This window comes from Rhinolophus ferrumequinum, chromosome 7 (genome assembly GCF_004115265.2).
Source record: "Rhinolophus ferrumequinum isolate MPI-CBG mRhiFer1 chromosome 7, mRhiFer1_v1.p, whole genome shotgun sequence".
Classification (NCBI taxonomy): domain Eukaryota; kingdom Metazoa; phylum Chordata; class Mammalia; order Chiroptera; family Rhinolophidae; genus Rhinolophus; species Rhinolophus ferrumequinum.
In genome coordinates, this window is record NC_046290.1 from 76,102,378 (window position 1) to 76,119,380 (window position 17,003).

A 17,003-nucleotide genomic window follows, 5' to 3' on the forward strand; every position below is an offset into this window, starting at 1 on the left:
TGGAAGAGGCAGACGCTAAACAAATAAACAAAAATAATTTTCGATGATAACTGCAGTGAAAAAGTGAGGACATAACGTACTAGAAGCTGGTCGTGACGGGAAGGGGGAGGTGGTCATGAAAGACCTCTGAGGAGCTGGTATGTGACCCAAAGCCAAAATGCGGAGAAGGAGCCAACCGTCCCGGACCTGGGGAAGGTGGTCCAGGTGGACGGAAGAACACTTTGTGCAGCAGCCTCGGGTGGGGACAAGCTGTGAGTGTTGAAGAAATAGAAAGAAGCTAGTGTGGCTGCAGCATGCGAAGGGGAGGGAAGAGCAGGGCAACGTGAGGCTGAAAAATAAGCAGGAGTCAGACCACGTAAGGACAGTTGGCCAAGGAAGAAGACAGAATTGTTTTCCAAATTCAGTAGAAAGCACTAGAGGAAGAGGAAGAGACAAAGGGACCTGAGTTCACTGTCACTGTTACCACCAACGAGGAAGCATTAAGCCCCTGACAGTGCCCAGAGGACTAAGACAGCAGATTCAGTAGATATGGCTCCCACCCTGGGGCCTCCCAACCCAGAACAGACCTGGGGGGCACCGCACACCTCAGTGAAGGCATCCTTTACATTGTGGATCCCGACAAGGAAAGGACATAAGCAGAGGGACAGTCAATTTGGGGAAACACTAAATACTGTAACAAACACCCATTTCCCTCTGAGAAAGTATTTTAACCCACAGACCTCCTTTATGCCAGAAAGAAGAACAGAAGACAGAGGATTTTCCCATGACGATATGCACAGATCAAATTTAGGCTCCAGGACACCTGAGTTCTGCGCGGCTTTCTCTGCCTGGCACCTAACAACAAAGCCTTCTGATAAATGATGATGGCCACAAGTTGATAGGAGACAGTCTATTTAGTGCACTAACTGAGGGATTTTAGTCAGAAGGCAAATGTTCTCAAATAAACGCAGCCTTGCTCAGCTAGCCCCAAGACTTTCCTTTTGACACAGCCACACCCAGGTCCGTGAATGGGCTATTTCGTCCACTTGGCTTCATCACGTGGCACAGAGCAGAATCCCTGGAGGCTGTGAGCCGAATGGGGTGGGAGGAGCCTTCGCCCTCTCACCAGACAAACCCGAGACAAAGGTGCGGGACTGCATTTTCCTGCCAACCGCATGTGTGCACAATTGTGCAGTGTTAAGCTGCCCTTTTATACCTGCCCCCACCACCACCACCCCCTTTTAAAAGTTGCTCTGGGTCAGTGTCATCAGCTGAGAAGCTGGCTCATTCAAGTAATGAAAACGAGGAATGAATACCTAGTGGCTAGTGGGTCTGTGTCCAAGTAGAGAGGACATTCCCCAACAAAAGGGGACAGCCACTCCCCAGCCCCATCCAACTGTTTCCATGCAAGAATGTGAGGCCTGATGTCATCAGATCTCCTGATTTTTCTAAAGAAACTAGAAATCCAGATTTTTATGCAATTGAGAAACATTTCTTGAAGGACAGATCGTGTCTATGCATCTTACATGACCTGTGAGCTACCCGTTTGTAAACTCTGCTTCAGTCATTTAGGTACTTTCCAATATTTATTATGAAAATTTCACATGTTTGGAAAAGTTGAAATAATTTTACAATGAACAGTTTGTATACCTATCACCTAGGTGGTACTTGCTTTATCACACATCGATTCAGTCACTTATTGTAATCAAATTTTAACTGTATGGAAATTTGAAGGGACAGGAAGGAGGAAAGGAGAGAGTAAGTCCTCCAGAGGTGGCTCTAGTCTATTAACTCATTTCTTAAAATTCAACCTCAGGGAGAAGGGAAAATGGGAAATTGTTAATCAATGGATATAAAGTTCCAGCTGTGCAAAATGAGTAAGTTTTAGAGAGCTACTCTACAACATTGTACCTATAGATAGCAATACACTTAGAAATCTATTGAGAGGGTAGATCTCATGTTGAGTGTTCTTGCCAATAAAATGAATAACAATAATAATACATTTTTTAAAAACTTCAACTTCTTTCATTCACCCAGTTTTCTACTTGGCTATGATTTTAAAATGGTCCTCAGAATGCCCTGTACACCTTAAACGTACACAATGTTATATGACAATTATATCTCAATTTTTTAAAAATTGGACCTTAGGAGTTAGAGACTTTGAAGAACTGGGGAACCAGGCCAGCATTGGGCAAATCCAGCCTGCCTCTCAGAGGGTCGTCCCAGGGAGTGAGCCCCTGGGTGCTGCAGGGTTTTGTGGACGAGAGCACACGTTCTTTTCCCATCTCCCTGGACACAGTCAGAAGCTCTGACACCTCAGAGTGAGGCCCGGGAAGGTCCGGGCAGGCCCACGGCTGTGGATTACCTTTCTCTGCCCTCAATTTTGTCAGAAAAGGCCAGATGCAGACCATGGGCTCCCTGCCAGGAGCAGACATGCAGTTAGAGGTGTCACTCACTCCGAGTACGTGTGAGCGGGGCTTCTTGGCAGATGGGATGCTCATTTTGTGTGGGAGGTTAGAGTCGAAAAGCCTGGGATGTGAAAACTGATTATTTTAATTAGGTCCCACGAGACCTAATGCAGAATACTTTTTGGAGGTTGAAAATAGCCTTTCTTAGGGTTCCCACATGTGCATTGGGACCTAGGGAAGGTATTTAAATCCTGACAGCAGCTCTCGTGTTGATTTGTCTGGAGAGACTGATCAGCAGCCTGCTCTTGTCCTCTGTGGCGACTGAGGAGCATCTAGGGACAGAGGGGAAGAGAAAGCTTTTATGCTTACTACTGTCCTCCCACTGCTTTCCACTGAGCTTAAAGAAAATTACATTCCCCGTGCGGTAGCAGCGTATCATTAAGGGATGGTAATCACCATGGTAACCAAGGATGGTCTGCTACAAGCAAATGGAAAAAGAAAGAAAAGCGTAGGGCTAGAGCTAGCTACACCCACATTAGCTCAAAATGCCCAGGCTTTTAAGGACTATGGAAAGGAATATATTTTCTAGACGGATAGCTGGACCAAATTTTAGAAGCATTACATTGTAAAAGTGAAAGAAGCTTTGTGGAACACCAAGGACTACAACTGAATGCCTTCAGGGTCAGCCAATCAGGTAAATAATCAGGTGGTGGCGAGGTGGTGGTGGGAAGGGTCTGCAAAACTGGGGCCAGGCTCTGCGCGAGAAGCGGGCAACAGCTTCTGTAGCTGCAGCTAATTGTAGCCGTGGGAGTGCCCGCCCTCTTCTCTCAGATGGTGCGATTTTCAAAGGACGCTGAGAATGCAGATTTTTAGGTGAAGTATCCCAATTTTGCCTACTAATTAAAACTAACTTCAAGCAGGTCAAATGAGACACATCTGTGAACTCCCCATTGACATTTGATTCAATGCAGGCACCCACTCTTTTTCGTAAACCCCGAGGATCCTGAGGTCCAGAAGAGTTGGTATCCGGGCTGTCTCACGCTCAGTGAGCCAGTCAGGCCTCTGGGGCCTGGACAGAGTACAGTGCTCCTTCCCTTCTAAACTGTGGTTGTGACAAGTCAGCTTAGCTCCAGGGGCCTCATTTCCACTTTAATTGGTACCTAAACTCTGTTGGCAGTCAGGCCTTCCTATAGGCCCCAAATTTAAAAGCCATAGAAATAGTTCCCACAGAGCCTGAGATGTGCGGCTCTCACCATTCCTATCCATTCTGTGTTAGATCATGTCCCGAATAACTGTGTTTACTGTTATTGTACATGGGATTTTTAAAATTATACTTTTAATTGGTAGCTGTTTATATATAGAAAGCTATTAATTTTCTCATTATATTTGTAATACCCACTTCACTGAATTATCTTACTTTTTCTAATGACGCATCAACTCATCATGGAATTTCTAAATACAGAATCAAATCTTCTGCAACTAATTCTTATTTTACTCCTGTATTTCCTTTTCTTGTCTTTGCATTGATTGATACTTATATAGGACAGTGTTAACTAAGAGTAGTTAGTGGGCATCTTTGTTTTCTTCCTGAATTTGACAGGAATTCTTTTGTCTCACCATTAAGCATGATGCTGGCTTTTTATGTATACCTTAAATATATTAAGAGAGTATCTATTTCTATTTTATCAAAGAACAGTTTTAAAATAATGAATCTATGTTACATTTTATCGAATTCTTCTTTAATACCAATGGAGATGACTAAATGGTTTTACTCGTTTGAGAAATATGGGGAATTATGTTACTGGATTTCCTAGTATAGAACTCCTTTTGCCTTCCTGGAAGGAAGTGTATCCTTTTAAAGTTGTGCTGGATTCTGGTTACCAATGTTTCATCTAAGATGCTTATATTCATATATGGTCTGTAGTTCTCTTTTATTGTGATATCTTTGACAGGTTTTGTCATCAATATTATTCTATCTTTATAAAATAATTTGGAGGCTTTGCTTCTCTCCTCTGCACTCTTAGATGGTTTAAATAGCATGGGGTTGTGTGGTCTTTAAAGACCTGATTGACTTAAACTTTTGAAATTTCTAAATCCCCCTGGCCCTGACCAAGTCTGGCTCCCACTCTTCTCCAATGACCAATTTTCTCTTCTTAAGGAGAGTCCCTCTCCTTTATGTCCTCCTCCCCAGAGTATGTTTTCTGCCTCTTTGTCCAGGAACAGCTTTTATCTCCCCTCCTGGTATCCAGTTTCTTATCCCAATGGCTGAAAATCCCACTTACCTTCCAAGTGGTGTGGGAGACTTCAAAGGAACTAGAACCTTCTGTGACAGCCCAGGATGGCTGAGGTGTAAATGTAGGTCAGAGTCACGTAGCCTTTCCCCTTACCTCCTGCTTAGAAGGAGCAGCAGACCCGGAGTTCTGTTGCATTTAATCGCCCGTGTGCAGCATTTGTTACAGGCTTGTGTGTTAATGTCGCTCTACCAGGCCAGCATGAGCTGTCTCTCCTTCCTTTCTTACTTTGTACAGGTCTTATTCTCTTCACCTTTTCCTTCCTTTTCTCTCTCTCTCTTTTCTAGTCCTTTCTTCCTGCTAATGGCAGAGGTGTGCATAGATTAGATTGCAAGAGTCGGAGACATTCTGGTTTATCTTTGTTTAGCTCATATCCTGGATTCTAGCTTTTCACCAACATTTTTATTCTAATAAAGCCAAGACCATTGCACAGTGTCTCCAAGTCACCCCAAATGAATCATATGGGCAATGAAACAAATAAGTTCATCTTTTCCACCATCCTTCAAATAGGTGAAACCACTTTTGGAATTCAATAGAGTTGGACGGAAGAGCTGTCTGTACCAAATAATCCATTTCCTCATCAGAATGCTCTCGAGCTAACCTGTGAGCCCAAGAGTTGTCGTGACCCAGTAGATAGTTGTGATGATGTGATCCAGAGAAGGAAGCTCCAGGACTTGACCACATGCATTTTAAAATGGGCCAACGGCAAATCCCATGCCCCAGAGATGAGAACCAGAAGTCGCCTTCCCTAGAGGTCTTAACTACTATAGAGAAAGAATGGGCGTGGCCTTGTAGGGGCAGGTTATTTCGAAATCAGACAAAACTGTGCCATACATTTCCTGGGATCTTGGTGCCCAACTCTGTGCTCTGTGTGAAGCCCATCAGCCTAGATAAGTTTGGGGCAATATTACAAAGAAAGAAAGAAAATCACTAATGACAGGAACATGGTTCTCACAGTAATAACATGAACAGGTGGTTAAACAGCAGGTTCTTCAATCCGGTGCCACAACAAGAGAGGAAAGAGAAAAGATCCAACATTTGCACTTGCAAAAATATCCTGCCTTTAATAACAACTTTACAATGTAAATGCAAATGATACATTAAACTTGGTGGGGGGATGGCATGATATCGCCATAGTTATTTGGGAGGACAATAAAACAATGTTAGCAGGAGCCCTGCTGAGCACTTGTATGGTACTTACCATTTTCAAAGGCTCTGACAGGCGGCAATTCATTGTAAGGCTTTTCAGGAGCTTTCTCTGGCCTGACAGTGCTTGCTTTAGACGCATGGAAATAATTCCTTTCTACACATATACCTTCATGCAGCAGCTCGTTTGGTTTATATCCTCAACTGACAGTTTTAAAGGTGCTATAACCATGTAGGAAGTCAAATTATGGACTAGGTAGCAGCCTAGAGATCAGTGGAACTTTGCTTGAGACCCTAAATTCTAGGTATAGAAAACAAATGTTATTAATTTCTCTCCCTGATTTTCATTTTTCTGAGCCAACATACCCCATTAATGAAGCCCCAGAGAACATAAAGTCTTTAATCAGGTTTTAGAAATGCACAGGCACTAACTTTGTCAATAATAACAAAAACTTCATGAACCCCAAAACGTTTTTATCTATGTCCCCTTCCCCTCAAAATGTACCATCCATACGACTGGCCAAATATGTGAAAGCAATCTATCTCATAAATGGCTTAGTGTACATTTTTATTGGTTCAAGGCATGTGTTTCTTTGGAGGATGATACTCCAAACTCTTTTGCGTTATTTTTCATAGCTTGCTGTGGTCTTCTTTCTCTAGGTTGTGACAAAGATTTTTTGCTTGACCCAACTTTTGTCAGTCTCCAGAACCTTTCCCTAGGCCCATCCATGCACTTCCTTGTAAAATCTAATTTTAGCAAGAGCCTGCTTGGTCAGTTTAGCAAGACTCCCTCATCCTCCATATTTGATAACTCTCAATATCCAATCAGGTTCCTCATCCTCCACCAGCTTCCTGGTGATGTCTGATCAGCCTGGCCTGCCTTCAGCAAAGATCCTGTTAGGTCGGTTTAGCCAGAAACCCCCTCACCCCTGATGTTTTCCCTTAGTAACTTTCAACCCACTGATCCCCACCCTGCGCCTTGGCTGTCAATTCCCACTTGTCCATTCTGCATTCAGAATTGATCCCAGTTCTATACTGAGGACTCTTTTCCCCTATGGTAACAGTTGTGCATATAACCTGTTTTTACTGCTTTCCCTCCTGTCCAGCTCTGGTTTTTCTTTGATAGTCAGTCATGTATTTATTGTCCAGTTCTATGAAAATCGCTCTAATTAAAAACAAATACCTATGGCCACGTTAGAAGAAATAGACTTTCAACTTTATGCTGACAAACCCCATAAAAACATAAATATTGAAATTAGTGTACTTCAATCCACACACAGGCTGTGCTATGTACAAAACATGTGTGAGGCATAGGACAACTGTGATGGATAGAACATGATTCCTGCCTTTAAAGATCTCTGGCTGAAGGGAAATGTTTATGTGGAATAAAGTATAATATTTAAAGAGTTGTGAGATTGATGGATAGAGGGCTAGACAGAGAGGGAGGGAGGGAGAGAGGGAAGGGAGGAAGGGAAGGAGGGAAGGAGGAGAAACAAAGGAGAAAATTCATTCACTCGTGATCATGGGGTGATCGAGAAAGGTAGAGAGAGGAGATGGCATTTCAACTTAACTATGAAGATTAAGTAAGCAATCACCATCTGAACAAGGAGAAGGTAGTTCTAGGCGGAGGGCAGAGGTACCACTAAAGCAAGGGTGGAGAAGTGAGAAGCACGTGGCATGCCCTCCAGTGCTCCTGGAAGTCAGGGATTCGAGCACAGTATGAAGTCCAAGCTCAGTAAGCATTTTGCTGAATACACAGATGCATACATGAATGAGGGACTCCATGGAAAAAACATAAGCCATTTATCTCAAAATTGGGACAGTCGTGAGAAGCTGATCTAGCTCAAGGGTGACATCGGATAGAAGGCAGTGGCTGAACTAGTGAATGTGTAAAAGGAAGATAATAGGTCTTAGAACTCCAACTGCGTTTCTCACCGGGTGGAAGCTTTTGTCCATGAGAAAACTTTCAGCAAAAAAACAGATGAGAACTGGAAGGGACATTACAGAGCATCTAATTCAGTTCTGAGAGGTTACAAGGATGGGCTCAAGTCCATATTCTGTGTCCAGTGGTGGTCCCCTCCACAATCAATGCTGAATGACCTATCACAGCCAAGGCCTCAGGCCACTCTGAAGGAAGGATGGAACAGATGAAAAAGGAAGGAGTAAATAGGAAGGAAAACAGTCCAGCAGACAGGGTGGCTGGCCTGCGAACCCCAGCTTGAGATTTGGCCGGCATGTAGTTTATTCCTCCGCCTCTTGCTGGAAGGGAAACTCTCTTGAGCCCAGTTCCCATCAGAGTAAAGGAATGGCTTTTCACAGCTTACTACACAGAGACAAGCCTGCCTTCAGTCCCTCTAGGGGAGGAAAGGCTTTTGTGGTCCTTCAGCAGCCTTGTTGGTCCTTTTTTCCCCCCACTTCACCAGGGCAACTGGTTGCAAGTTTCCCACCCAGCCCTTCAAACTCTTGGGAAATTCCGAGAGACTAATTAGTCTAGCTACAGAGTCTTTGGCAGCTCATTTCTGAAGCCCTCCTTTGAATCCTAAAGGAACCAGCAGGGGCACCTGGGCCTCTCCTCCTGGGCTCTCCCCAGCCTTGACCCAGAGCCCTGGTGGGATGGGTGTCCCCACGTAACAAAATTTACCCTTGATGTCTTTGCTCTAGTGTCCTCCGGCACCAGATGTCCTGAATTCCATGTTCTTCCTACAGAAGAGGAGGTCTAACCCAGCGGTTCTTAAACTTGATCGGGTAGCAGAGTCACGTGTAGGGCTTGCTGAGGTACTGATGGCTGGGCCCACCCCCAGTTCCTGATTTAGGAGGTTCAAGATGAGATCTGAATTTGCATTTCCAGCCAGGTCTCAGATGATGCCGTGTGTGTGTGTGTGCGCGCGCGCGCGCCATGTGCCATGGCCCACCCTTTGAGAACCACTAAATCAGGAGTCAGATCTTGTTTTGTTTTCTTTCTCCTGGCAAACAAGTTCTCTGCTCACCTGTACCTCAGAATTGCCAGGAATTCCTAAATCAGACCCTGTATTTTTTTTCTGTCAACAAGTTTTTCTCTGCCCTCTTTATACCTCAAAATTGCCATCTGTCCTTCTTTTTGGGAACATAATCATTTCATCGATTAATTATTGCTCAATCTGTTTATCACTGCAGCAGTTTTGTTCCTGGCACCATGAGACAGTCCTCATTTTATTTGCTGCCCCTCTTATCTAGATCAGGATCTTATTTACAATCGCCCGGCCTAAATACACGTATAATAGAAAACAATAGAACAATACAGCACAGAAAACAGTGTTCTTTCCTAAGAAAAAGGAGATTTAGTGGAAAGCTTATGCAAGCTTTAGATACAAAATGGAGTTGCCTGCACAAGGAATGATGGTAAATTTCCTACTAGTGTTCTAATAGGATCTGTTAGTGAGGAAATTTTCTCCCTGGAGAAGTTTAGGAATTGGTGCCAGAATTAATTAAGGGATAAAGGTGAGCGAATCTTTTCCTCTGCTGAATAGTCTATTCCACGCGGCCTTGCTTGCGCTAGTGATATCAGACAAGCAGTGAGGTTCCCCGCTGGTGCCCTGAGCCCTCCTGCAAGAGATGCCAGGACAAGGCCGTTATGCTAGTCAAAGGGTTGGGTAAATCCACAAAACACCCATTCCTAATAATTTTTCACACATTGGACTACTTCTGAAGAGAGAGGCAGCTCCCTGAGCAATGTTTCCGAGCCCATGAGAGGACAGAATTAGAAGCCGTTTTTGGAGGTGGCCATCTGGGGCCCCCAGATGGGTGGCCTGTGGTGGAGATAAGAATGTAGTCTACTCTGAATGTTACCAGACACCAAAAGCTACAGTTATTTGCAAGTGGCATGGGGCTGGGGGTGGGGCAACAGAGCAGGTGCTAAAGGTGTGAAATGTGGATTGAACATGAAGGAGAATGTCTCCAAGAGAGAAATAATAGGAAGGTTGTGGAGAGTTGTGATGGGTAGACATGAATATTTGCAGAAACTCTTCAACCCACTAGGGCATGAGGTAGGGGATGAAGGAGATGCTGTCAGCTGATAATAGAAGTGGCTTGTGGACTTGGTGGGTAAAACATGGGACATGGTGAACAGATTTATTAGGTTACTACCTAAGCTCCACCATTCTGGGTACAGCCCATTCTACGGATTGGAATAGCTCGCTTTAACCTTGAGCATTTTCCAAGATTCTGCTGGACTGGCTAACAGCCATGCCATTTTGTTACCAGCTGTACCACTCCTCCTTTCCACAATAATGTGATTGGTGCTGGGCTTATACAAATGACCAAAATAAAATCACTAAAGAGAAGAAGTGAAAAGTATAACACTTTCCAACTCTGAAGTCAGTATTTGGTTAAAACGTCTCCATCTTTTATTTGTGCCTTTGTTCTCTTTGCCCAGGTGTGTCACCTCACCCCTAACTCTATTCTGTTAGTTTCTCACCATGTTTTTATAGAAATCCAGACTTCAGCCTAGAAAGCAAGCTCCCTGAGGACAGGAAGTCTGCTTATTTCACAACCATACACTCACTGCCTGGTGCCTGCCTGGCATAGTATATGTCCAATAAACATTTGTTGAATGAATAAAAAGAGGGAGGGGGTACAGGGCAGAAAACTGGAAAAGAAGGGAAGAAAAGTTTCTGAACAGTGACTGTGGCCTAGAGTCCCTTTAAGTAGTGCCACCACTTTGTATGATGTAGTTAAGATTCTATAGTAATTGCTTAAATAAGTAACTGAGAAAGTACCCACACCTGTCCCATCCGTGAACTAGAGATAATTACGCCTATCTTGCAGGGATGTCATGGGAATTAGAGAAACATATGAGAATGTAAGATACTGAGCTCTGCCCCTGATGCAAAGTCAGGGCTCAGTAAATTATAATCATTACTGTTATTACTGGCTTGCTTATTCCATATATTCGATCATTCTGCTGTTCTTTTAACTTTAGCCAAGGACATCCTAAGAAAATTATGCCTATGTTAATCCATGTACTTTGCAATTTGGTGTTTTTAAACTCAGAAATATACTGTATTGTTCCGTATTATCTCTTTTCTCAATTGAAAAAATGCCAAGAAGCAAATAACCAGCCGCATGTAGATTGGACAGCAATTTCCAACCAGTGCACAAATACTCTGATAATGCGCTTAGCAGGCAAGTCCATTGTACACTGGATTTTCCAAGCAGACTCTCGGCCTTCTGTATCAAGACGACTATATTTGTCAGCTACTCTCTCTGGCTGTACTGAGGTGAGGTTTACCGAGTTGATATGCGTTAAGTACTGTGAGCTACAGGGAGGAAAAGGTGTCATTGAAACACAAAGAAGTATTAAATCCCAAACAAATTGCTTTAGCTCAATGGCATGTTGAAGTGTTCACAGAGAAACTCATAAGGAAATAGTAAATCATGATTTCCACAAATAATTCAGCTCCCTTATGGTTTTTCACGTGTATATGAACTAGTATACAAAATAGAGAATGATTCTAAAATTTGTGAATTTGCTCCTGTTTAAACTTCAAACATCTCAAAACTAATTTGTTATTTTGTTTTCATAAGTTCTAACGGAAACACTTCATACATATATTGGATCCTTTCAGCAAAAAGTCAAAACTCATCAAGTACTTTACGTGATTGCATTTCTGATCAAGGCAAAATGCCTTAATTAAACAAGTAATTAGCCTTGAGAAGAGAAATGAACACACAAGTCCAACTAGTGAATTTATTAACTGTTCCTCCCAGTGACAGAACCAATAGCCGTTCCATATGCAGTTAGATGTTGCAGTTATATTGATCATAGGAATTACACATGATCCTCTGAAATGCACAGTGGCAAAAACAACTACAACAACAACCAAAACCCATAAGGTAAAGTAATAAACTTGAATACAACGTAGCAGACTAATGATTAGACTAGGAGCCAAGATACCCGGGTTTTAGTTCATAAGCTGTGACTTAGGATCAAGTACCTTAACCTTCCTGGTCTTCTGTTTCCTCAATTAGAAATTTGGAAAGCTGCACTACGTGATTTCTAAAGTGCCTTCCAGTGCTTACATTTGTCAAGCCTGTGCTGAAGAATTCCTCCCTTTCACTTCTTATTTTGGAAGCCACTTCCTTCCTAGCACTGTGCCCATCAAAAAGCATTGTTGCCAGCAACTTACAAGGTAGGTCTGTCGGTGCAGGAGAGACATCTGCCCAATCTAGTTTTGTTTACAGTGGCAGCATTTCAGCACCTCCTCTGTGCTTTGGGCAGGAAGCAGCCAAGCAGCAGAATTGCTCCAGCATAAAATGAATCCAGCTGCAGGGCATCTTCAAAATGCTCCCTATGTAGTTTTCGATTTAGCCTACTGTTAAAATGTTAAAACACAATTTAGAGCCATGGTGTACTGTCTTCTGTTACAAAATGAATCCACATGTCTCATTACTGGATTTGGGATGCAGGGGAAGGTAGGAGGGAAGGAGGATGAAAGAAAGAAATGGATGTTCAGAGAGAGAAGATATTTTAGAATGTGAAGCATGATTTGCCTTCGATCCCTCCCATCCAAGCACTCATCATCTGTGCCTCATTCAAGGGCTTTAGCCCCGTTCTTCCTACAACCCAGCCGGTTCACAGCTGTGGGTTCAAAGAGGGGGCTGGAGCAGGACCAGCCTCACCTGCAGATGGGATGGGTGGTTTGGTTGAGAGGTGTGATCTGAGAAGCAGTGGGTCAGGATTGGCGGGAGGGGTGGACGCAGTGGACAGAGAGGCACTCCCAAGCAGGAGGAGCAGAGTGACAAGCCATGAAGGAAGGAAGAGCATGGTATGTTTGGATGGTGCAACTAGTTTGGAGTGGCTTTGTGGTCCATGGAAGGAAAGCAAGAGATAAGATGGAGAGACAGGCACGGCCAGTCATGTAAAGTCTCGTAGGACTGTGTCCTGCTGCCCAGACCCCCACTCCGGGACTGAAGGACTTATTCCATAGCTGCTACTCACCCAAGGTCACACCCCCTCCCCCAGGGGCCACCCGCACCCAATAACTCGTCAGTGTTGGGGGATCGGGCAGATAATCAAGGTTCCCAAGAGCTCTCCCTAGTCCATTTCCTGCATGCTCACATTTGGCTTCGCAGGGAGCCCAACGTGCAACACTCTGCTAGAGAGATTGATGGTGCCCTGTAGGCAATGGGGAGATGCTGAAAGGCTGCAAACAGAAGTCAACCCGAATTCAGTTTGCAATTGTAAAGATTGCTCTGTGCCGGCATGTAGAGGACGTATTGAAGTGGGCAGGCGCAGTGTCATGTGGGAAGTGACCTTGATGCAGTGTAGCTTCCCGGTACACAGCCAGGAGAGCTATCCCAGAAGCAGAACTCTCCCACAGAACAGAAAAGCTGACAGCACAAATTCAAATCAAACCACACAGTTCATTAAATCAACCCAAAACACGTGGTGAGAAGCAAGGCGGAAGAAATGGAGTACAGTAACACAACTGAGATGGTGTGCAAGCAGGTGAAAGCACCGCGCCAGCCGAGTGGTGTTCACATGCCCTCTTCCCCGACCCCAACCCACGTCAGCCTTCCCCACTGATGGTGTGATGATGACAACCAGAGGGGACCTTTGAGCAAGGGGCAGCAGAGGGAAGGTACCCAAGACCAAAACCACACTTGCTCTATTCTAGGGGCACAGGGCCGGTGGCCTGGCCCCAGCTGGAGCTTTCCCAATAGCCCGCCACACAGCTTCCTGTTTTATCTGCAGTTCTTGGGCGGAGCGCAGGTAGGGCGAGAAGGGAATGATAAACATACCGGGTGTCCCCATGGCGTGACGGGTTTGGGATAACATATCACTGTCAGTTCAATGAAAACAGTCCTCCTTTTCAATCTGTAAGCAACCCTTTCGTTTATTATATTTTCTATTCATTCTCTAAGCTCTGCATGTCTCACAGGTTAATAACTTCCTATTCTTAACACATCTTATGAATTCTAACCAAGCCGCACATGCTCCTTGTTTCATCGTTTTCTATATTTAACACATGCTGTGGGTTTTGCCTAGATCTCACAAGCTCTGCATTTGTTTACTATCAATGCTTCATATTTCCTAAGAGTTACATCCGTCCTATTTCTTTTGTCTTTTGTAGCAGAATTGAATATTGTCAAACACCATAGCAAAAACACATTATAAATAGAAACCATTGTGGAGGTTTTTGCAAAGGTGGAGGCTATAGATGTTGTGGTTTTGAATTAGGGAGATGGCTATGGAGATCCGAGAGATGAATCCATGAGGCGAAGTGAGCAGAAACGGTGACTGACTAGATGGTGGGTGAATAAGCTGGACACTGTCGGTTGGCTGATCCAACATCCATTCCATCCTCCTCCTTCCTCCCAGTGTAGAGACTTGAAAATATTCATTAGTAGCCTCTCTTGTCTCTGGGGGTGACCACAGGTCATAGTTCTAGCCAATGAGATATAGATAGAAGTCTGCTCAGGGGGATTCTATGAAAGCAGTTGCTTCTCTTAATAAAAAAAAAGAACCTATAAAGCTAGAGCCATCCCTCCCATCTTCTCTCTGCCTTAAACATAAAGTGATGCTTAAACTGTGACACATGGTGTTACCTACCGTGATGGGAGGAGTCACTCTGAGAAGAATGGCACAGTGGGAACACAGGCAAGGCCTGGGACTTGATGACATCTTTGACTGCTTCTTCATCCCTGGACTGCCATCCCCCAGACCTTTTGTTATGGGAGAAAAATGAACCTCTATTGTTAAACCACCATGAGCTGCATTTTCTGCTACTTAAAGCCAAACATCCTAAGTTCTCAGTGAACAGGCTTAAGGAAGCAGAATAACTCAGTCCAACAGGCATCCCTTGATGCAAAAGGCACTGTGAAATAGACTTTATTTTAGGTGACCATGTGAAAGATGTCTTTCTAATATCAGAGAGCAACTAGCAGTATTTTCCATAGGAGGATCCAAGCTGCTAGTACTCAACAGTACAAAGTCAAGTTTCCTGACCTCCCTGGGTCTCTAGCATCCCACAATTGCAAACAAATTCACACCGATTAAACTAGAATCTTGGAGATGGCAGATCCCAGGCTCAACATTTTTGAAAGCTCCTTGATTGATTCTAAGGAGAAGGCAAAGTTGAGAATCTTTGCTTTTAATGAATATATCTGGTTTGGGAAAACATCTGTTTTCATCTCCTTCCTCCTTCTAATCTTTACATACTGTTGAACTTAGTTATATGGATCGCTGAGCAAATTTGGGAAACCAGACATTAGAAACTTATAGAAATCTGTTTTTTCCTGTAAATTAATTGTAATACTATGAATCTTGAACACAAAGTACAGACCTTTCTATGTCTGTTGAGTGACATACTGCCATTCTGCTACATTTTTCTGTCAACTGCTTCAAGTGTCACCAAAACTCCCATCTACAAAGCAAAGAGAAATAATCCCACTGTCCTCCTTCCCTGTGCAAATTTTTCTACAGTCTAGAACCCTTTTTTAACCTGAGCCTTTGTTTTCCTTCCAGAGTGGAAAATGTTTCTGGTCATGCTTTTATTAAAGGCCTTTTCTGGTGTCTCAATTCAGCCTTACTTTTTCAGTGGTTATAATGTATCTGGCCATAAAACTTAGGTACAAAAAAATGTAAAAACCTATATTTTCCACAACTGACTCTAATTTCTATCTTGAGTCCCCATTCTACTTTATAGTAGAACTGGAAACAAGTCAATTCCAGGTAAACTCAATCCATTCAGGGTTTTTCTCCCTCCCCCTTTTGCCCCAGGGAGTTTGGAAGAGACTGATAGAACATCTGGACATGGAGGGGGTTCATCTGGTCCTTGGTTGTCATCTGTCCATGCTGGCATCCTCTGCTTTGCCTGGTTCCTAGGAGTCACCAGTTGTCAGCATCTCTCCCTACTGGTAGCCATGGGTGCAACTGAGTTCCCATCTGGCCTTTGATATCAGGACAGTGCTGACATCTGCTCTTGGGCCTCCTCTTCCCAATACAAAGCATGTCCTAATCTGCCAGGTCTCCTCCAGGTACTGCTGTACCTGTCTCGGGCAAGACAAGCGTGGAGGCACTGCTGGCCACTCGGGCTGTGGGAGACTCACGACTGACCTGCAATGCTGAGATTTCTTACCCCCGACTCACACACAACAGCAAAGAGTGAGGCAGTCTCAGACCTTCCTCACTTTCCTGGGATCCCCTGGGAAGACAAGGCAGAGCCTCTCAGCCCTAAGCCCCCATTCCTGTCAGCGCAGAAAGGAGCCAGCCCTGGGTTAAAGGCTATGTGCTCCTTAGAGACAAACTGGAAAAATTCTGGCTCATGTGTGGGGACACAATCACCACAATGTGTGGGACAAAAAAAAATCTAATATATATTCATTAATTTTAATTAAATTTATTAAAACATGAGATATATTTACATTAATGCTTCAAAAATATTATTTGACGACACCTCCTTGTTAACCTGGGAAGTCTGCCTCCAATTCACTCATTATCATCAGGAAAAATTATGTTAAAAACCACACACAATAAAACAGGATTTGTTTGTTTGTTTCTAATAGTGGGAATATTGATGCTCATTTTTTTCTTTTACATCACCTTTTCTATATTTTTCAAATTTCCACTGTGAACTGTTTTGCTTCCTATTTCTATAATAAAAATGTGGAAAATAACTAAACCTCTGCTGAAAAAAAGCACAAAGGAAAAGCTTGATAAATTTGATCACATAACAATGTAAAATTTAAATAAGGTGAACAAAACCTCCATAAACAAAATAAAAAGACAAGTGACAGACTAAAGGAAAAAGTCTCACACATGTGAAATGAAAAATTCATGAAAAAGATGAATATAATAGGCAAATCATGTAAACAATTAACAGAAAAATAAAAACAAATGGCCAAAACATAAAAAGAACCTCACTCGATTATAGAAATGCAAAACAAAACTGATGTACCATTTTTATTTAGATTTGCTAAGTGAAACAAGTGTATAAAATTTAGTAATTGATTAAGGTGTAGGAACAGATATTACACTGTTCTGGAGAATATAAATTTGAGTAACTCTTTTTGGAGAAATTTGGCAAACTGATCAAAATTTTAAATGTATTTCTAGGAATCTCTTGAAGAATATACCAACTGAATAAGGATATGAACTAAGATAGTTATTGTGTAAGGTTGTCTATAACAGCAAAAAAAA